Source organism: Colossoma macropomum, unplaced genomic scaffold (assembly GCF_904425465.1).
Source record: "Colossoma macropomum unplaced genomic scaffold, Colossoma_macropomum, whole genome shotgun sequence".
In the NCBI taxonomy this organism is placed as follows: domain Eukaryota; kingdom Metazoa; phylum Chordata; class Actinopteri; order Characiformes; family Serrasalmidae; genus Colossoma; species Colossoma macropomum.
Window position 1 is genome coordinate 16,140 of NW_023495635.1, and position 19,410 is coordinate 35,549.

General features: G+C 37.6%; 1 pseudogene; it reads left to right on the forward strand.

Moving 5' to 3' along the window:
* The first annotated feature begins 570 nt into the window (after window positions 1-570).
* On the forward strand, window positions 571-8,196 carry LOC118802684 (annotated as a pseudogene).
* The last annotated feature ends 11,214 nt before the right edge of the window (window positions 8,197-19,410 follow it).

Below are 19,410 nucleotides of genomic sequence, written 5' to 3' on the forward strand. Positions count from 1 at the left end.
TCCCCCATGCAACCAGGCTATTGAACAGCCAGTAATCACTGCTCTGCCCAGCCCAACCCTTCCCATTACACGTACGTGCACCCACTGTACTCCCGCACTTTACTTGCATAGCTGGACTTTGAATACCTATCCAAAGACAATACTCTCCCCCTGCGCTTCCACTTAACTTCCTGTACCTTGCACTTTACTAAATACTCTGCCACCTACTGTACCATCTTCTACCTCCACACCTAGTGTGATTACTTGCACATCTACATAGCATTGTAATATCCATTACTATATATAGTATATAGTTGATTACACTCACTCTACATTCCCAGTGCAATATTATATGTCTCGGTGCAATATTATTATTTTTAAGTTATTGTGTAAGATTATATGTATATATTTTAGTTAAATTGGTTTTATCTATTCTTCTATCCTATCTATAGTTTTGTTTATCTATGTGTAAATACTGTTCTCTGCATAATTTGTGGAACTCGCACTCAAGTTTTTCACTCACCTGTGTCCCTGTACTCTTGTGATGTGACAATAAATCTGATTTGATTTGATTTGATTTGATTTGATTTGATTCTGAAAGGAGCTAAAACTCACTCAGTGGGTTGAAGGGCTACGGTGGCTGATTCTCAACTGTGCTGCTCTGATCATTACAGACGTCCTAAAAGTGAAAGCAGAGTTTGGACTAAAGGAGCCGTTACAGAGAAACAGCACAGCAGCAGTTGGAGGAAATGGCTGCTAGAAACCCTCTTTCAGAAGAAGAGCTTTCCTGTCCTGTGTGCTGTGAAATCTTCAGGGATCCTGTTATTCTGTCGTGCAGCCACAGTGTGTGTGAAACCTGTCTGCAGAAGTTCTGGGAAAATAAGGAGTCTCGAGAATGTCCAGTTTGTAGAAGAAGATCCTCAAGAGAACATCTTCCGCCTAACCTAGCACTGAGGAATCTCTGTGAGTCTTTTCTAGAGAGCAGGAGTCAGAGGTCTTCAGCAGAGTCTGAGGTGCTCTGCAGTCTGCACAATGAGAAACTCAAACTCTTCTGTCTGGATGATCAGCAGCCTGTGTGTGTGGTGTGTCATTTATCAAAGATACACAAAAATCATAACTGCTGTCCAATTTATGAAGCTGTGACTGACTTTAAGGTATGAAATCTGTTGTTTTATTTTGATATCTAAAATGCCTAAAATGTTTCTCAGTTTCACATGAACTTGTTATGTATGTTGAAGGTGATCTCAGTCAGTGAGTATGGTTTCAGGCCAAACGGCAAACAGCACGAGTAAAATGTCAGTCAAAAAATGCACTGTTGCTGGATTCATTATGACTGTCAATGTAAACTTACAATACAGAAATGTTACTGTTTAAAATGAAAGAATCACCTCTCATTTTGAGGCAGAAAGTAAAACTGCCATCAGTCTCTCCAACTGTAGTCTGTAGGATAAAGGTTACATTGAAATAGTTTGACTGATCAGATATTGTAAACGGTGGGGAATGCACTAATCTGAACTCTTCTTTTATTACAGAATAAACTCAAGTCTGCTTTGGAGCCTCTACAGAAGAATCGGAAAGTCTTAGAGGAAGCTAAACAAGACTATGACCAAACAGCAGCTCACATTAAGGTGAAACATCATCTTGAATTGTGAAACATGTTGCTGAGGTCATGTTTCTGATGAGTGTCCACTTCTCCTGTAGGTGGTAAATGCTTGTAGATCATCTGTTAGAGTTTGTGTTTCCTAATGGTCTCTCATTCCAGACGCAGGCCCAGCACACAGAGAGGCAGATAAAGGAGGAGTTTGAGAAGCTTCATCAGTTTCTAAGAGATAAAGAAGCAGCAAGGATAGCTGCACTGAAGGAGGAAGAGGAGCAGAAGAGTCAGATGATGAGGAGGAAGATTGAGGAGATGAATGGAGAAATATCATCTCTTTCAGACACAATCAGAAACATAGAGAAGGAAATGGAAGCTGAGGACATTCTGTTCTTACAGGTAAGAATCTTTTTTCTCTTTCTTTTTTTGATTTATACACTCAAAAGCTGCTTCTTTCTCTTTGTACTTCTGAAGGAAGTGCTTTTCATACCAACATTAGAAAAGAAAAGGTGAGTTAAATGTTTTAGTGTTAAAGGGGAGGATCACTATGAAGATCTCTACAATCACAATAATCCACCATGTGAGATTGTTAGTGTTGGGTACTGTGTACATCTGATGCCTGTAAGGTAGACACCGACTGAAACCAGCATAAATGGTGGGTAGAAGAGCCGGATCTAAAATGTTTTACCAGAGATGGAAGGAAGTTCTCTCAGGGTGACACGTTCACATGGCATCCAAGTGTATTGATTACGCGTTTATATAGAGAACTATCCATGCAACCTCCTGACAACTGAGCAAACTTTTCAAAAATGCAAAACAGCAGCAACCAACATGCACAGCTTATCCTTTTTGATGTACAGTTTTGGAAATTACTATACTTTTACCAGTACTTCTGCCATCTACATTCTGAGTCTTCACATAAATGAGAATTTACTTACGTCCAAACCAACACAGCAACACTCTTTACTGTAAAGCATTTAAAAAACATCCACTCCCTACAGGCACAACATTTTGCCCGGTATAGTCCACATGACTAGTTCAGATCTGACAGCTGAGATGCCGAGGAAAAACAATACAGCATGTTTACTCAACTGGCAAACTTTCTCTGCTAAAGCGTACTGCCTCTGCGGAGATGACATAAATGTTTATGGACCCTTTATATCTTACCTCTCATGACTTCTTGTGTAAAAGAAGACATTTGCTTTGATATTTTGATATCACCCTTTTAGCTTTTGTAGTGAAAGAGCACCATAAGTACCAAATTTGCAGACCAAAGACTTTTAAGACATGCTGATGTTCTGTACATTTGTTTTTAGCTTTAGAAATGGGTAGAAAATGACAGGCTGTACTCTGTTGCAGTCTCACTTTTAAGGGTCCTCCTGGGCACATCTTTTGACCAAAGTTGGTCACAATTTAAATACATGACACACCAGCATTAAAGAACAGGAAGCTTGATAGCAGCAAGCAGTACAGGCAAGTCTTAAGTTGAGACTCAGGTCCTAATGTACGAGTCCTGAACAAGTCACAATGAGTTCTTCAGCTAATTTAAGGCCATTTCAACACTGAACACCAAAACTGATGGTAACAGTACTACAGTCTTTTAGTGACAGCATGTTAGCAGTGTGTGGCTCTGTATTACTTTTTATTATTATTAATTTTTACCCTTCCAAATAAAATACAAAATCCATGGTACACAAATGACAGACATAATAGCTACACAAAGAGTAGTGCAACTACACGTGAATTTTCAAAGTGCTCTTGAATTTAATCAAAAAAAAACAAAAAAAAACTTAGCTTAACTTAAAAAAACTAACTCAGCACTAAAACTAGCTCAGCAAACTAAAAACAAACATTAGCTTGAAATTAATTTAGACAAAAGAAACTGAAATGAGTGAGCTGAGCTGAACAAAGTTTACAGAAAAGTCAGAAAAATTATGGTGAAATTCAGAGAGCTGTGTTTCTGTTGTTTAACTGCCATGAGGAAAATGGTCAGATAAGTTTCTCCAGTAAAAGTCTAAGAGCTGAGCTGGGCTTATTGATCCTATTGATGTTCCGCTTGTGTCTGTCTTATGGAGGTGAACTTAAATTCTAATGCTCTGCTTTTCTTCCTAAATTAATTAAGCTGAGCATAAACACACTGACAGACATTTGAGGAAGCTGATGTATATCAACTTTAGGGGAGGAAACAAATAAATTCACATGAAAAGTCAGCAGCTGTGTAGAGTCCTGTCTGCAGTCAGACTCTCCACATTTCTTGCACTTTGGGTCTCGAGTCGTTCCAAGTCGTGCGGCTCAAATCGGAGTCAAAGTCCAAGTCACTCGTAATCAAATCAAAGTCAAGTCACAAGTCTTTCTTGATTTTGTCGAGTCAAGTCTCAAGTCATCAAATTCGTGATGCCAGGTGGACTCGAGTCCAAATCATGTATCTTGAGTCTACATCTCTGGAGACTCAAGATGTTTGGAGCGTTGAGATTAAGTCTTAAGTTGAATTTAACTGCAGTTCAGAACAAGTGAAGGTTAACTGAGTAACAAATGCAACTCCAGGTAAATACCTTTATTCATTTAACCTGCAAGCTGAGAAGGTAACTACAGAGTTAACAAACCAAAGTCCTTATAGGAAAGTCTGTTCACTCAACAGCCACTTTAACACGTCCCTGAGCAGGTATTTCCAGTCATAGGAGACCAGACTCCTCTCTCTTTGAATGAGGAGAGACCTATAAAACCGAAACTCACAGCCACATCAACATTTCAAAATATATTTGAAATCACTGATAAATTCCTACAGTGTTTCAAATTCTTGTGTCAGTGTGCATAAATAACACAACAAAACACACTCAGTTTCAGTGTTCTTTCCCATTTCAAGACTCTTAGGAGTGTATACTTTATGCTTAATACAGTTTGGCGTTATATTTTAGGGTCTGCATAATTAGGGTGGTTAAAGCTGTAGAGGAGGTGGCAGCTTCGACCTTTTGCCACCCTATAGATCCGCCCTGATGGCTGATTCCAGGTTGATTTAATAGGAAGCTTTAATTGTCTCCTCCACAAGAAGCTCAGCAAACAGAAACAGGCTTTGAATATGTGTGCTTGGGTGTGTAGAGGTGTGTGTGGTTTCTGTAAATCAGAAAATCAACAAAAAGCTTGGCTACAGAACACGATATTTACTCAAATGTGCAAATTATTCATTATTAGATGTAAATAAAACAGTCTGGCTATTATATTCATTTTCTGTGTCCTAATTCTATTAATAATCAGTGCTGAGATATAAAGTGAAAGGTGAATCTGGTACTACAGCGCAGATTCCAACAGAGGGCGCTCTAAACACTCACAGTGATAACAAACTGAGTCATTAACTGAAGACTAGCTTGTCTGTTAGCATGTTGCTAATATAGTAACACTCAGATGTGAACAGTGTCTCCCAGAAAAGGAACTTAAACTGTAGCAAAAACAAACAGCAGTAAAATAAACCAAATAACTGACACTGTAATCTGCACAACTGTTAGCAAAGTCAATCGAGAGACAAAGTAGAATTAGCAGCATCACACTAATTAACACTGACTTTATTTTATAAATGAAGACAAAAGAAATGAGCAGATCTTCTGACTCTGTATCTGATCATCAGTGGAGCCTCTCCTGGATCCTCTGAACATTCCGGCTCTGCTGCCTCATCATCCACAAACCTGCTGCTTGTTGTGTTAGTGTGGCTCTGGTTCTGTTGTTGGTGGTTCTCCTGTAATTCTTAGCTGTGTTTCCAAGTGAGTCTCATTAGATCTTCACCTGAGTTTGTTTGTTGATGACTGGTTGATGGATTTGTTTGCATTTTGCTCGTCAGTCTAGTTTGTGATCCCTGCCTCTCAAAATTCATCCAGTCAAACTACTTTATCAACATCTGACTGATTAGATTAATTTATAAATAACAAACATAATGAATTTTATTAAGTAGTTATTTAGAAGGTAAAGTTTTATTGAATATTAAATGATAGATAACGTCACTAACTTGGCTGTTTGCTGGTGTTTGTGTGTTTCATATGAAAAACACCTGAAAAGTCTCTTCACTTTTAACTACAATGTTCTTTTGTTTCCCTCTCAGAACTTCAAGTCTACAGAGAAACAGTGAGTAAATGTCAGATCACACATTTTATCTAATGTTAAAGTCATTATTACATTTAAATCTACAGTATATTGTATTTATTGTAAATATGAGTGTATTATAATGAAATGAAGGTGAATAAGGATTGTGTGTTAATGTTGTAGTGATGAGAACAGTAGCAGAAATATTTATTTAACAGAAACAACAGAATTATTGACTCCAGACAATAAATGTCATCAAATATTGATATTTAGTCAAATAAATTACAGGCTGTAAAGTTTCTACAGTGATATATTTCACACAGTCTTCTATTTTCAGAGCTCAGCTCAAACCAAAGGATCCAGAGAAGACATCAGGAGCTCTGATCAATGTAGTGAAACACCTTTCCAACCTGAAGTTCAGAGTGTGGGAGAACATGCAGGAGATTCTCCAGTACAGTAAGTTCTGTTTCTCTTAGGGTTGATCTCTCACACACAGTCTGCTTCTGCACTAATGAGACACTGTTTATAAACTATTAGTAACCTGTTATCATGTTCTCTTTATTCAGGGTGTAAAAAGGACACTGAAACTGTACTTAAGTGAAAGTATGAATACTGTACTGTGCAGAAATCTCACTCAGATAAAATGTGAAGTGTGGAGATAAAAATATACTCGAGTGAAAGAAAGAAGAATCAGTGTTTAAACACAAATAAATCAAATTAAAGTTTACATTGTTAAAAAAATCATTTTAAGGCTTTTTTACATTTAAGTATCATTTTTATTATTAAATAAAAAAATACATTATTTTTATAATTAAATATGTTATTGTGTTATTAATCCAAATACAACATTAAAACTATATTTTATATTGAAATTGAGACAAATATCAAGACACAAATAAATCAAACTAAAATGCAAACTGTATTATTTTAACATTTATTATTATTTGTTACATTTTTCAAATTTATCAAATTAAAATGCAAATTTAAACACCAATACTTAAAATACTAATTTTATACATGAATTAAAAAGTATGTTATTATATTAATTACACAGAAACTATTGTTAATAATTTACTTTGTTTTTATAATAATAATAATAATAATAATAATAATAATAATAATAATTATTATTATTATTATTATTATTGGTCATGTCAGAGCAGTTCTCTAATTCAAGATAACGATCACTACAGCTAGCATGTAATGTTACCTAGCCAGTGAAAATCCAGTGAAGAACTTTGTCTTTATGATAAAAATCTCAGTAAATAATATATTTGGGTCAGTGTGCTGAAGGGGGCTTGTTTGCAGCGCGTCTTCATATTAAATGTTCTCTGCACAGCAAACCAGAATAATGTATTTCATAACTAATTATTTATAGATCATAGTGATAATAATATAGATAATAGATATAATAACATATAGATCAGTATTACGTAATGACAAAAAAAAAACAACAGATCAACTGACCACAAAAAGATTTAACAAATCCCCATAAAGGAGCAAAACAGATAAAAAGGAATGAATGAATTAATTTTTCTGAATGAATTTGATTTTAGGCATTAAGTAAATGTGCTGAGATTAGATTTTACCTTGTCATTTGATCAAGAGAGAAAGTTTTTATAATTTATAATAATATAATAATTGTAATTTTTGTAGTGGTATTGTAAAAATGGTCTGAAAGTCAGTGAGTGTGAAAATGTTAATGGACATTCAGCTCTGTGAGTGAATCACTACAGAAAAATGCTGCACTCAGATTAGATCTGTCACTGGACTATAATGACCATTCACTACTGAACATACACTTTAGTGCTGCACTGAACTGAACATCAACATTTAGTCCAGGATTAAAGTTGATCTGTGTTCTGGAATCGACCTCTAAAGCTGTTTTACTCACAGTAAAGAAAATAGTCTGTAGAGGTAAAACATTTACAGAAATGAGAGAAAAACATGATGTTTCATTGTGTTCTCTCTCCTCAGCCCCTGTTACTCTGGACCCCAACACTGCACATCCACACCTCCACCTGTCTGATGATCTCACTGCTGTAGAATACAGAAACCAGAGATCATAACTTCCTGATAATCCAGAGAGATTTGATGTTGGCTGGTGTGTTCTGGGTTCTGAGGGTTTTAACTCAGGGACACACTGCTGGGATGTCCAGGTTGGAGACTGGGTGTGATACCAGAGTCTGTAACAAGAAAAGGAGACTCTTTCTTGGGTTCAATGTGGAGTCTGGATTACAGAAAAAGCAGTAATAAATACCAGATATTCTGTCCAGGACAGTCAGTTCACTCCCTCCCGCTTAAAAAGAAGCTGCAGAGGGTCAGAGTGCAGCTGGACTGGGACAGGGGGAAAGTGACCTTCACTGATCTTCTAACCAACAAACACCTGCACACTGTAACACACACTTTCACTGAGAGAGTTTTACCACTTTTCTATAATTGGTCTGATCATCCTCTGAGGATCTTACCAGTGAAGACGTCAGTAACAGTGGAACAGCACAGTTAAAGTTGATGCTGCTTAGAATGAACATTTATACAGGTAGTGAGTGTCTGAATTATGATCATAAGAATATGTCATTATATGTATATTTTATATAATGTGTTTGTACCATTCCATCCTAACATGTCTGTGTGGAAATAAAATGCTGATTTAAAGTGTCATAGAGTGACTCCTGATATCATTACTACATTAGAAACGTTATTTGAGTGAGATTTCACTCATTTTCAGTGTAGATTTTATTTCTCTATCATCCTGCATTTTTCTCCATCATTAGATCTTTAAAACTCTGCTTTGGTTCAGAGATTAATAGTTTAGTGTGTGAAATAAACTGCATTATATTATAAACTGAATGCATGTTGTGTATTGAATATTATCACACAGCATTATGTAAAGATCATCCAGCAGATCAAATGGAGGAGATCAGTCTAAAGCAGTGACCCAAACACACCCAGAGACAGACTGACACACACACACAGTGTAATAACACAAATATTATACAAACACATAATGTAATAAACTGCTGATAATGTAATAAAATCCTCCTCCAATAATAAAATAACACTTTAACACATAATGTGGTGAGATATTACATTATACACTGTTTATTACATTATAAAATGAATAGAGAAAAATGTAAATCACATAATGTAATAACACACTAAATCTTTTAATAACTCACTTTATTAATTAAGTAAAGAATAAAGCAATAACCTGAAAGTTTAATACAAAAGTGTAATAAACTGACTGGTTTAATAATCTGACCACACTTCAGGTCATTTTAAATGTGCCTTCTATCTGTTTAAACTGTTTGTTAACTAGTAACTGAAAGTCATGATAAACAGTGTTTTTCATTCGTTCTTTCACAGCTTTTCTTAGTTTCTTCCACACAATTCAGGACACAGTGTCTCTGCTCTCAAATGAACAAGCACATTTTATAAATCTCCAAACACAGAGTGACCATTTATCACACTCACTATGTAGCTCCAAGGGGCGGCACGGTGGCGCAATAGGTAGCGCTGTCGCCTCACAGCAAGAAGGGCCTGGGTTCGATTCCTGACCGGGGTCCTTTCTGTGTGGAGTTTGCATGTTCTCCCCTTGTCTGCGTGGGTTTCCTCCGGGTTCTCCGGTTTCCTCCCACAGTCCAAAGACATGCAGTCAGGCCAATTGGACATGCTGAATTGCCCCTAGGTGTGAATGTGTGTGTGATTGTATATGTCTGTCTGTCTGCCCTGCGATGGACTGGCGACCTGTCCAGGGTGTGTCCTGCCTTCCGCCCAGTGACAGCTGGGATAGGCTCCAGCACCCCACCGCGACCCAGAAGGATAAGCGGTTTAGATGATGGATGGATGGATGTACAGAGGACTTTTATTGGTGATTCTACATAAGCAGTCCATCACTGTCTGCTTGGATGGAGCTGGAATTATTAAGACTCTTTAGAAATATGAGGGAGTGAGAGCTTTACAGTGTCTTTAGGACTGACAGACTGCCTGCATTACACAGACTCCACTCACTGGATCTTCATCAGTATAATCTTCTTTATGATTGGACAGAATTATGACCAAAGGAAAACTACTGTAGTGTAGAATATAATCAGAAACACAAGGTTTACACAAAGTTAATTTATAGGAAATGAAAGGCTGTGAATAAAACAAAACTAATAAAGATTAGAACATAAACCTAGTAAACATGCTAAAAACACATGTAGTCTTGATTGATTATTTTAAATATACAAAGTGAAAACCCTTGAGGAACCATCTTTGTAGCTAACAAGATGGAAGACTTTGAGTCTGAGCTGACGCATGATACCGCATTATTTGCCAGTGTAGTGAAATGGGTGGGTTTAAAGTTGAGAGAGACTGACAAACGCAAGACCAAAGTCAAAATCATAGATGAACAACTCACCAGCCTTGTTAAAGAAAACACCGCTCTGAAAGACAAGGTGCTGGAGGCCGAGAAGAACAATCATTGATGGAACTTGAGGCTGGAACTTGAGAATGAGAAAGTTCGAGAAGGGGGTCTCTCATTCTCTCCAAAATATCCCTGCAGTGGACAATGAAGATGTATGAAACCCTGAATTCTGTTCAGCGCGTTAGCTGAAGGGTGGATGACAAACACAGACCACAGTCATGATCCAGTTTGTTATGAGGCTTCACTGCGACACATGGTTCCAGTGATGTTCCATAAGCCTCCATGACCAAGGTAAAACTGAAGATGAACTTGGGGTGCTACCTGTTTCCAAGTCGTTAGTTGCACCTTTTAAAGGTCTAAGGAAAGACACCAAGGTTTGAATGGTTTCGCAAAAAGTACTCTTGATATCATTTCAAACTGTCGATATGCACTGTTATATTTCTTCCACTACAGTTTGTCACACGTTGCGCTGTCTGTAACATGCCGAGATACTGTTGTTGGATATTTGTGATATTTATGTGGATTGTTGTGAATTTCCCCTGTTGTGGGACTGATAAAGGATTATCTTATCTTATGAGGGAGTACATCATAAACAGCAAACTTTCCCATTTTTACTGCAGTGTTTAGCAGATGTTATGCCAATTGTTGAAATCTATGGTCAGCTACCAGGTCATATGGTCAAAGGTCCTAGCAAACTAAATCTACACACCTTTGGGTGGTTTCACTTTTAAGGGCATCAGGCAATTTAGGTTTCTCAGCAGTTTTTTCTGAGCATATTAGTGATGTTTCAAATTTAAAGAACCTGACTTGTGGCCTTTGAACAGCAAAAGTCCTGAGAATTTATCACACCGAGCACATGACCTCTGCTGACCCTCACGGTCAACTACAAGAGAAAACAGCTCACATATCTGATTTACCCTTTGTTGGTTTTAGGATGCTGTGTTTGACATGTTTTAGCACCTTTTGTACACTGTTAGCGTTAGCCATGCTGCTTGTTTCCTTTTTCCTACCTCATGCTGCTTGACTATATAGCCTCAGCAGACCTAATTGATAAGCTGCTGTCATTTAGGCCTAATTAAGTTTTAGGGAAGAGGTCAATATGCAAATAGATTTAGCGCACCCCTGCAGCACATTTTATTCATGCCCCTTTCTGAAGCCCACCCTCCTCTCACAGTTACCTGTTGGTTGCATGCCTGCTATGACCGCAGCAATACACATTTAATCCCGTCTGCCTATTATTTCGCAGTTCATGGCGAACCTGTGGGCAAACCTGCCTTACCTACAACAACAAACACAGAAATGACAGTTCAGTGGTTCAACACTAGATGGCAACCTTGTACTTTTCCTCTCTCTCTCTGGTTCTGCAGTTAAATGTGCTCTGAGGCCTGTGGTCCTCCTCAGTTCACATTTTGGTGATCTCAGCCTGACACATTTATTTGTGGCAGGGTTGTTTGGTGGTAGCATCATTCTGAAATATCACCTGTCACTACACATTGCAATAAATTGTTGTTTATTGTAAAATAGTGGTCTGTATTGGGTTGTTTTGCAGGTTGTTTGGGGTAGCCGTGGGCTGGAGGTTAGGGAACCAGTCTTGTGACTGGAAGGTTGCCAGTTTGATCCCCTGAGCCGACAGTACGTGACTGAAGTGCCCTTGAGCAAGGCACCTAACCCCCAACTGCTCCCACTGCTCCAGGCAAGTGTGCTCACTGCCCCCTAGTGTGTGATCACTAGTGTGTATGTGGTGTTTCACTGCATGGATGGGTTAGATTGCAGAGGTGAAATTTCCCCGTTTTGGGACTAATATGGTTCCGTCAATTAATGCTGCTTAGTCGGCACCACTTTCATTGCTAAAATTAAAAATATTTGGGTGAATATTGACTTCTAGCGTCTGGGATTTTTGCCCAAACCATGACTTTAACTCTCTCTAAACTGTTGCTTTCTTTTTTTTTTGTTTTAGTGCATGAAACTGAAAGAGAATCTGGTGGAGTTCTCAGCTGGGCAAATAACAACATGTAAATAACTATATTTATAAATAAGATTAATATTTGAGGTTACCTATAGATTCTTATTAAGCTCTATACTAGTAAACATTTCTGCATCTGTAGGCAGAGCTATAAAATTTCAAATCTATGCACAGCATTCTTAGTGTAGCTCCTGCTGCAATCTGGCATCCTCCACCACTTTCTCCAATCAGTACACGACTGATTAACATGACTGAAGAGCAGCTTTACTGCATATCGAGATATATTTGCATAGAGGACACATATTTAAACAGAGGCCACACAGAGCTTTATTCATACTGAGACTGTTCTGCTTTTGTTGGGCTTCAGTGAATGGACTGATTTAGTTATTTCTCTAATCTCCTGTTGAGCATGAGTTTCATATCAGAAAATATCTACATTAAATGCAGCACACTGAGATAAAGCATGGTTAAAGTACTCTATGAGCTCTTCATAATCAAGAAAATTATGAAATACTACCTGCAACATACATGAAAAGAACACAGAATTCAAAATAGAATAAAAATCAAAAAAGAAGATTGGTCTTAATGAAAAAACTAGAAAATGTATCAATTAAAGTAAAGGTTTAGCACCAACTTTGGCCAAATGTGAGAGCAGTGATGCAGAGAGGAATTAGTAGAACATTTAATGATGTTCATCTAGGTTTGCATACCCATGTCTAACTGTAGATTATGAGGATCACTGAAGTGCAGTTCTTTGTGGATTATGTGGAGGCATTTTGAAATATGTAATCAAGTCAGTCTGGATATGAAAATGAAGTCATAATATAAAAATATGTCACTTGAAATTTGCACTGTTTTAATCACTTTAGTGGTTCTTAATTTCAGTTCTGAGGAATATGCATGATTGATTTTCTGTTTTTCTGATCACCTGATTGAACTGATAATCGAGGCATCCAGGAGCGGAGATGTGTTACTGCGTTAGTTAAAAAGAAAACAATTCCTGTTTTATGTAGAATATTAGAAATCATAATAAATATATAAAATATGGAGAAGTATTGCTATGAGACAAATTGGTAGTCCTAAATTAGTGTCTTTCTTTAATTAATATTTATTAATGACTTAATAACTTACACAATATGACAAAGACATGCATCATGACGCACATGCATAACATCAGTCTTTACTTTTATATATTTAATTGCTACAAGAGCATTTAGGCTACAAATGAATATTGAAATTCAACCAGGGGCTGTTTGGGAAACTTCAAGGTTTTCCAAAAGCAGATTTGGGAATGGAATTACTTTTTAATTCTAGAAGGCATAGCATAATAGCCTTAGGCCGAGAAATGATAGCCCTTAGAATTTAACAGTGGGGCAATTGGGATATGTAGTCATCCTTCATATTGTACTTTTGTACTTACAGCATCCTTCATATTGTACTTTTGTACTTACAGCATCCTTCATATTGTACTTTTTAGATGGTCCCTTAATCACTAAAGTGCATCTTCAGTGAATTAATACAACTTGTATTCTCAGGTGAGAACATGTTTCTATTTTTCGATTTTAAATGTTTATTTCATGAAAAATCGAAGATACAGTGGATTATGCATTGATTATCCAAGAAAAGAAAAAAAGAATCATGACTCCTGTGTTTAAATTCCTCGTTGATCGCTGCTATTCTGTGGTTTCAGAAGCTGTTCTGGTTCACAAAGCCGTCTCAGAAACAGGACAGGATCAGAGGTCCAAGATCAGATCTGCTGCACTCCTTACAGACACTACGTAATGAAAAAGCACTGATCTAGAATCAGCACTACTGGACATAATTAGTGAAAGGCATCCTCGCGCGCTTACCTGGGGGAGGGGCTTTGATATTGTAAGTTTCATTTCACTAGTCGCGTGAACTCTATCTGGGTGAACGTAGCACCAAGTGGTGGAGAATTACCACTCTGAAATGTCTTTGGGGTTTCTCAAACGCTAGAGGGCGCTCCCGTGCGAGTCCAAAATGAATGGTTTGATATGGAGCGTTTGAGCAAAACATAGTTTATAAATACTTAAACATTTTTAATGTACTCCCATTCATTGAGGACTCCTTCGCGGGCGCCCTCTGCTGTTTAGCAGTCCTGTTTTTGATATAACGGGGGAAATAGGAAGTGGCCAGGCTGCTCATAAACCGGCTCTGGTGGAGCTCCATTCTTGGGTTTAGTGCCTCTGATTCACTCCTGCTGCTTTAGTTCTACAGGACAGAACAGCAAGAGACACACTGTGTGATCACTGCAGCATTACAGGCTGATCTCTGTGGCCCTGGGTGGGCTCAGTGGGGGCTTTGGGTTGATTCCTCAGATCATTTAGGGTCATATTACAGGTCTGTCAATATGCAGTGAGATTACTGTCTTTAATGTGAGAGCGCAAAGACAAAGTTAAATCCAGTAAGTCAGAAAAACGAGCGCACAGAATCAAAAAAACCAAGTGAAAAGAGTGACACCAAGAGCAGAGAAACAAGAACTGTGCACCTCAGACGCAGCACACCAGGGGTTAAGGGCCCTGAGCTTCACTGTTTTCAGCTCGCCTTTCACTTTTTTGCTTGATTCTGGAATTTCTGCTCGCTTCATAATGACAGCAGGAAATCCGTCAGCGGCCAAGGCTTGGTAGCTGATTACCTGAACTGTCGATTGCAAGCATTAGCAGTTGTAATCTATCTACAGGGTGATTCAAAAAGATTCATCCGATTTCAAAGATGCCATATTTTTACAACCGTTAGGTGACTCGGAACCAATCACATACCAATTGAAAGAGGGGGTCATAGAGTTTCTGCCTGTCACCAGAAGATGGCTCCCTTCAGTCTGTGAGGAGATGGAGACCCCTGAGTAGAAAGCATTCTGCGTTCTCCACTTCAATAAGAGTGAATCCGTCATAAGTTTGCAGCGTGATTTCCATCAGCAGTGAACCTCCAACAGCTCAGAGCGTTCGTCGTTGGTTCCACAACACTGGATGATCTCCGAAATTGCACTGAAAGAGCCGTGAGTACAGTGACACCCGACATGCTCAATCGAGTATGGGATGAATTTGACTAGGGCGATGATGTTGTCCGTACAGCTGGAGGAGGGTCATATTGGGCACTTGTAAAATTACATAATAAACTTTATTACTGCAAGTGAAATAAATAATTTCGCAATTGGATGAATCTTTTTGAATCAACCTGTATATATATATATATATTTGTATCTTCTGGCTTGGCCTTTGGAAAGTTCCATTAAAATATGAAATACATTTTTACCTAGAGGTTGTTATTAACAAGAATGAAAAGTTTAGAATAATCATGTTTCATATTTTTAAATAGAAACTGATGCACAAACCTTATATTTTGCTCCTTTTTGCCTATAGATGCAACACCTATATATCCACAGGATAATATGTCATTGGTAAGGTTGGGTGGGTCTTTAGCTGTGGCACTTGTCACCTGAAACATCACTTTATTGCAATTAAAAGCCAAACAAAATATGTCATTTAGACTATAATAATATGTACCACATAAAATGATCAGCTCTCTGGTTTCTTGACCTGTGACATCATCTGAGGTAAGGATCAACTTGTCAAAATCTATTTTGGCAAAGTGCAGCACCATTCACACATATGCTGTCCCCACAGCCTCCAGACAAAACAGTAAATAATCTGTACCTGCATTTTCAGCCAGATCAGCCAAGAGTCTCAGATCTCTGGCTGTCTGCTGCATGTAAACAGCCATTACTGTACTGTGTTGTCCTTAGTTACCGCTGATCGAGCAAGACATGAACAATTGATCTACAGAATCTGATATCGATCAACCAATAGGAATATTAAGACAAGGTGACATAATTGATTGACAGACCCTTTATTGGAATAAGGACAAGGAAATACAGAAATAAATAAATAGGGATATAAATAAAGAAATGGATAGTTATTGAAATAAATGAATGTAAAAGATAAATGTTAAGGGCGGCATGGTGGCGCAGTGGGTAGCGCTGTCGCCTCACAGCAAGAATGGCCTGGGTTCGTTTCCCAGCCGGGCGACCAGGGTCATTTCTGTGTGGAGTTTGCGTGTTCTCCCCGTGTCTGCGTGGGTTTCCTCTGGGTACTCTGGTTTCCTCCCACAGTCCTAAAACATGCGGTCTGAATTGCCCCTAGGTGTGAGTGTGTGTGAATGTGTATGTCTGTCTGTCTGCCCTGTGATGGACTGGTGATCTGTCCAGGGTGTATCCTGCCTTCCGCCCAATGACAGCTGGGATAGGCTCCAGCACCCCACCGCAACCCAGAAGGATAAGCGGTTTAGATGATGGATGGATGGATAAATGTTAATATAGAAACATATAAATAACTAAAAAATGAATACAAAAATTAGTGAGAAGGGGAAATTACTAAATAGACATTAATAAATGCAGACATAAATGTATGTAAGGTATTATTTATTAATATATTATTTTTCTTTATATTTATTTATTTTTAGATTTATCATCATTATTCATTGCAATTCTAATTCATATATTAATTTGCTAAGTCATTTATTTTTAATTATTTTAATTCATACATATATACTAATTATTTTTATTCATTTTGGCAAATGTGGTCCTTCATATTTGTCAACATACATTGTAAATTAACTATATATTGTTAATAGGGTGTTGCTAATGGACTAGTATGATTGTGATATAAGTTGGGTGCACAAATTTTTGCCCCATTTCATTCCTAGGGAGAAAAAATGTAATTTAATGATAATTGTATGAAAATCATATGAAAACAAGCACACCATTCCCGATCAAATATTCAGCACTTGTACTGGTCACAGTATCACAGTATATGTTTCTGGGACCTTAAACAGTTTTCTGTCTTTGTATTGGTTATAGTATCTTGAAGTTATTGTGACCTTAACAGAAGGGGGAAAAAAAACGTTTGTTATTTTTTTTCTATTTGTTTTAATCTAGGCCTTTTGTTGGCACAAGGGCCCAGAAGCACCTAGGTCATTATCTAGCTTCCTTTAATCTATGGCCTTTGAATTTTTGCTGTATTTGTTGGGTATAGTCTCTGTTTCTTTGTTGTATTTTGGTCCGTATTGCATTATTTGTATTTTTTTGCTTGCAGGTATATTGATCAGGTAGTAGCTTCTGGAGTATCTCTTTTCTATGGGTTGAAAAGTAAAACGATCTTTTAAATTAGTAGTTAAAGATCATATGGATGCTGGAGGTGTGAGAGACATTGATTCACTCCCTGAAATTAATGTGCACAGATTTTATATTTTATTATAATAACATTGAGAGGAAATAAACTAGAGCAGCAGCTAATTTGCTATTATAGCACTAAAAAGAAAATTGTTAGAGCGTCTTTGCTTTTTCATATTTATTTTGTCCATGTCAAGTGAGTTTCAATATGTTCTATGAATAACATACAAACTTACTTTCTTACTTACAAAGCATTTGTTCACATGGCTCTAACAAATGTTCATATAGATTTTTAAACAGCTATAATTAAGAGCTCTCACTGTGATCCTTCTAATCACCACCCTCCTGCCTGGTCATACTGAGTCATGTTTTTGTGGATGCTTATCTCTGTCTGCTGAGTTGCACTGTTCTTTATATGTATACATTCCACCTTCAGGCAAGAAACATTTCTGCTGCATTCTTCTAACAAGTATTGCTGCATTATTTCAACAAGTTGTGTTGCATTCTTTAAAGTCCCAGACTTTAAGTCTCAGAAGGACATTTGTTCATAAAGATATAACAGTTTCGCACTGGCCACTTGCAGTTTACGCCTGTATGTACTTTGGCTGTTTTCATGTCTGTATGTGTCCCTACATTCCAGCTTAAATGCTATAACATATTCAGGTGCCCACCAACTGTGGCATAATTTAAGGTGGAATGAAAAATATAAGTGAGAAGCTGACAAGGAAGTTGCTAACTTCGACTTTGTTGCAGTGACTGTAGTCGGTGCTGATTCAGTGAATTCTCTCCATAATTTGATATTTTCTGGCCTGCTGTGAAGAGTTATCAACACTTTTCTGCATAAGCCCTATTCCAGAACCTGCACTTTAACACTTAAAGTCCAGATTTAACCTCCTGCACCGTCTCTCAGTCATTGCTCAGACCATCATATTCACAGCTAATCATTTTCTTTCAAACTTAAACCCGACATTAAATATAAGCAGCTTTTACGACTCTGTTCCACACATTCTGTTCTTGTCCAGTCTAAAATACATTCTGAGCTTTTATAAATAAAGCACATTGGCCTCTTTGGTGTACCAGAAGACTAAGCCTTATCAGAGCCAAAGTCACACGTAATGGTGTATATTTCTGTTCTGGTTTGTTGTTGAAATGGAAGAGTTTTCCTTCAACATTCGGATGTGTGATAAAACTGCTTGAGGTTCATTGTATGCATAACAAAGACAGCTCTGTCATGTTGAATTCCTTTTTTGTCTTTAACTGTAATAATATGGTTACGTAAGTACAAATAAATAAGTACAGTTAGGGAGAAATAAACTAGAACAGTGGCTAAAAATCTTTAAAAGGAGCATCTCTTTTTTTGTCTTTTCATATTATTTATTTTGGGAATGCCAGGTGATTTTAAACATGACCTGTTAATAACCTGCAAACTTACATTCCTACTTACGAACCATTTGCTCACTTGACTCCACCAGATTTTCATATTTATTTTTGAGCAACTATAAGTGAAGCTCTCAATCTGATTCCTCTAATCAAGATACTCACTGAGTTATGTTCTTGTGGATGCTTATCTCTCTCTGCTGTGTTACACTGATCTTTATCCAAACACCTTTTACCTTCAGGTGAGAATGATTTGTGCTGCATTCTTTAAACAAGTCTTACTGCATTATTTAAACAAGTTGTGTTGCATTCTTGAAAGTGTCAGACTTTAAGTCTCAGAACCACATAAACAGATATAACAGTTTTCACTGGCCACTCCCTGTTTATGTCTGTATGCACTTTGGCTGTTTCCATGCCTGTATGTCTGTATATATCTGTATGTTCCACCTTAAATGGTGCAGCAGGTGCTAGCTAACTGTGGCACAATTTAAGGTGGAACAAAAAATTCAAGTGAGAAGCTGGCGAAGAAACTGCCAACAAATCTGCTTCTCTCCATAATTTGATATTTTCTGGTCTGCTGGGAAGAGTTAGCAATGCTTTGCTGCATACACCCTTATTCAGAACCTGCACTTTAACACTTAAAGTCCAGATTTAACCTCCTGCAGCATCTCTTAATCACTCCACAGAGAGCATGCGACATTTTAATAGTCATTTTAAACAGTGTGGATGGTAATACTGTAGACAGTGAAAAGATCTTTTAAAATAGTAGTTAAAGATCACATGGATGGTGGAGCTGCGAGAGACATTGATTCACTCCCTGAAATTAATGTGCA